The sequence below is a fragment of the Miscanthus floridulus genome, unplaced genomic scaffold (assembly GCF_019320115.1).
Source record: "Miscanthus floridulus cultivar M001 unplaced genomic scaffold, ASM1932011v1 fs_201_2_3, whole genome shotgun sequence".
Classification (NCBI taxonomy): Eukaryota; Viridiplantae; Streptophyta; class Magnoliopsida; order Poales; family Poaceae; genus Miscanthus; species Miscanthus floridulus.
In genome coordinates this window covers 277,805-281,930 of record NW_027096371.1, presented here as the reverse complement: position 1 = coordinate 281,930, position 4,126 = coordinate 277,805, and the positions used below count along the sequence as shown (strand labels likewise).

The 4,126-nt window shown below is 39.7% G+C and overlaps 1 non-coding gene across 1 annotated transcript; it reads right to left on the bottom strand.

The window, feature by feature from the left end:
- Window positions 1-964: 964 nt before the first annotated feature.
- Window positions 965-1,071, bottom strand: LOC136530787 (small nucleolar RNA R71). The gene has a single exon (XR_010777871.1). It is a non-coding gene; the product is annotated as a small nucleolar RNA R71 (small nucleolar RNA).
- Window positions 1,072-4,126: the final 3,055 nt, after the last annotated feature.

Sequence of the window (4,126 nt, the reverse complement as noted above, 5' to 3'; positions counted from 1 at the left end):
ATCTCTGGAATACCATTATTACCTTACACTTATCATTTATTTATCCCTTGACTTACCCCTACCATAGCATGAGAGTGATTTTATCATATATATATATGTGTGTGTGTGTGTGTGTGTGTGTGTGTGTGTCAATATCTCCATGCCAACACAACTCCATAGCTCCTCCCTGTGGTTAAAATATAAATAACGATACCTAGTATACTCTCGGGTGAAATGCTACAATGGTATATTATCTTTGCGCTTGTGGATACTTTAATATATATATACTTTTCTTTAAGTTTTCAAGTGTCATTTATAATTACCAACAACGTATTTCTGGCATCATGCTAGGGATGACAACTTAGTAAAGAGTGATGCGAAGAAATGTCAACAAGCATTTCTGGCGCCATTGCTAGGGAGGGGTACATGGCTATAGAGAATTGATCAAATAAATACTTATTGATGAAATCATAACCTCTACTTTAGCAGGCTTACCCTTGTTTGTCTTTGTTTATATCTTATATAGGGTATTGCATACTTGGTTGTGATTCACCAACAACTTCCAATCAGAATCAAATCAACCTAATTAAGAGGAAGCTTAAGACCTAGTTTCTGAGCTATGGCTGTGAAGACTCTACGTGAGTTCCCTGCTCTAAGCACTGAGAACATTCACACTGGACCAACATTCAAAACCAACAACCTTGAGTTTGAGCTCAAGCTAGGCCTCATCAACATGGTGCAAGCTACCCCATTCAGCGGAAAGGCACATGAAGATGCTAGTGCTCACCTTTAGAATTTTCTAGAGATTAGCAGCACAATCATCATCAAGGAAGTTGCTCAAGACATCATACTACTCTGCCTATTTCCGTTCTCACTAGTGGGAAGAGCAAAGCAGTGGTTCTACATGAACAAAGATCACATCAACACATGGGCAAAGTGTTCAAAGGCCTTTCTAGAAAAGTTCTTCCCTGTTGGCAAGACCAATGCCTTTAGAGGAAAGATTTCAAACTTCCAATAGCAAAAAGGAGAAACAATTACAGAAGCATGGGAACATTTCCAAGAATACATTTTAGATTGTACTCATCATGGGATGCAAGATTGGTTGCTCATGCAAAGTTTGTACCATGGATTAACTCAAAAAGCTCATGAACAACTTGATGCCACTATGGAGGATCATTTATGTCACTCACCCTTGGAAAAGTTGAAACTCTTATGGAAAAGATAGCCTCTAATCAAGGTTGGTCATCATGCAACATTCAATTATGCAATAAGAGCGAAGAAGTACTAGAAGATGTGTGTGCACTGTCAACTAAGATGGACGTACTAGTTAAATTGGCTTGAACAGCGAGCCAATTACAAGAAAGATCGTTAGGCTATTCAAGATGCCTTTAATTCCCAGAATGTATATGGAGAATACTTGGGGGTAGACTTCTCTGAATATAAGGAGGATGCAAACATCGTCAACAATTCTGCTCCACAACAACAGAGACAAGGGTGGAATCAATAACAACGGTCGACTTACCAAGGTAAATACCTAGGTAATTACTATAATACTCCTAAGCAACCATCCTTAAGAGACTTAATCTTAGAACAAGAGAGGATTAATAAGAATATTTCTAAGAAGCTTGCTTTTAATGATAAGGTCCTAGAAAACATAAATACTAAAATGTATAGTTTTTCTTCCGCCATAAAAGACCAACTAAGCTATAATAAAAAGATAGAATCACAATTAGCCTAGTTGGCTGCAGCTCTGCCTTTTGCCACTAACTTTGAGAAGGTAAACGCAATAACCACAAGAGGTGGCAAGTCTACTCGTGATCCACCATACCTGACAAGGTCAGGTAAGACACCAGTGGTAGTACAGGAAGAGGAGAAGAGAACCGATGAAGTTGAAAAAATTGGGCCACAAGAGCGAGAGTTACAACAAGATTTTCATGACACGACCCTCCTACCGTAGAGATAATTCAAATGTTATATAATAATATTCCGTTGCTAGATGCCATAAAGGTACCTACCTACGCGAAGTATCTCAGAGACATCCTCAACAACAAAAGACCACTGCCTTCCACTAAGGTAATCAAGTTAATGGAGGAGTGTAGTGCGGCCATACTAAACATGTCACCTATCAAGAAGAAGGATCCAGGATGTTCCACTATCGATTGTTCGATCGGGAGCCAGAACTTTGAGAATGCGTTATGCGATCTTGGAGCATGTGTCAGTGTCATGCCCAAAAAGGTCGTCGACAAGCTCAACTATTCAACACTCACGCCAACATCAATGTGCTTGCATCTAGCCGACCAATCGGTCCGCTACCCTGCACGAATCACTTAAAACATTCTAGTAAAAATATGAAACTTTTTCATTCCCATAGATTTTGTAGTACTTGACATGCAGGAAGACATGAAGACACCCCTCATTCTTGGGAGACCCTTCCTGAGCACTACAAATGCTCACATTGAAGGAAGAGCAATTCGCCTTCAAGCCAAAACCAGAACAATGCTCTAACTTGGAGTGGCATGAAAAGCAAGTGCAACCGTTAAGGTCTCCATCTTCGGGACTGACTAATGCAACCAAAGAATAAACCTAAACAGAGAAGTCCAGTTCGGTGGACTTAAAATTCCAAACCCTCGCCAGGAGGTAACTTGGTAGTTATCCATATTTACTTTTTCATACTGCATTAATCATTTTATCTTAGCATATTGACTTTTCAACACCTACATCATGAAACAAAAATTTTCATCATGGCATTATAAAAACTTAAGCCCCATGTAAATAATTTTTATGGAGTAAAAACCCAAAAGAAATATTTACCGTGGAGGCATAAAAATTTAAAAATACCATCATTCATCTGGTTATATTTCATAGTATCATAACATATTTTTGCATTGCATTTTTATACATATATACGGTAGAAATATGGGAGACACATGGGACCCACTCAACCACCACCCATCACCTCCATCTCCACTCAACCTCCATTATTGGCCTCCATTCCCAATCAACTCTATTCTATCGTATCTCCACCGAAAGAAGCACCGACAGAGCTGATATTTTGCTTAAGGGTGAAGCAAAGATCCACCGGGAAATTGGAGAGGCCATTTGGCCAAGGTGTGGGGCCGACCGAGCCCACCACTAGGCTGATCGGCCTACTCCTGCACCCTCTATAAATCCCACTCCTTCCTTGCTACTCTCGGCCTCCAACACAACACAATTCTAGCTCCTAAGTTTGGAATTCCATTTCAAAATTTCATAATTGAATTTCTTTTAAGAAGAAGTAGTGTTGGACTAAGAAAGAGTGAGAGGAAGTTTGGGTGTGAAAGTAGTGCTAAAATCTTGTGAAAGAGAGAGAGAGGTGCTGCAGAAATTTGAAAGAAAAATAGAGTTTAAGAGTGGCAGTGCTGTCCAAATCAAGAAAGGGAATTAAAAAGAATTAAGATGGAAGTCATGCCAAAATCTTGATTGGAATATTTATTAGGTAATTTTGGACGACTAACCCTTGGACTACTGACTCTAGATGGCTAACCACTAACATTTTCATCTCCTAATCCCGTTCCATGAGTTGTCATATTTTTGTCTATTTTGCGTGAAAATGAGCAAGATTGCTGGCAAACTCAAGCGGGCGATGTCATTCCGTTCAATGAGGAGTTCTTCATCCCAAGCAAGCACAAACATGGAGGTTGATCCGCCATCTCCCACTGTTGGAGCACCATCTTGATCAGCCCCCATAGAAAGGAACATTTTTCTGCAAGAGAAGCAGCTCAAGCACCAGGGAGATAGGACGAAGAACATCTAAAAGAAGCTGAAGACTCAGGATTTCATCCTCATTCCTGCCTACGATCCAACCCTACTACAAGCCATAGGTATGACCACTGAATTTGAACTTATTTTTAAGACCATAGGATGGGAGGGTGCTTGGGAAATTAATGAACCGGTGTGTAAGCTTTTGACTATTGAATTCTTGTGCACTCTGCAACCCACCAATTCAGAAGTTTCATTTAGACTTTTCAGGAAAGAATTTTCTATTCCCGGAAATTTTTTTAGTAAACTTCTTGGATTTCACTCTCAGTGCATAATTGAATTAGACTCCACTATACAAGACTTTGATAGGAATAAGTTTTGGGGGGAGATTTCAAAAGAAATTGTTTGC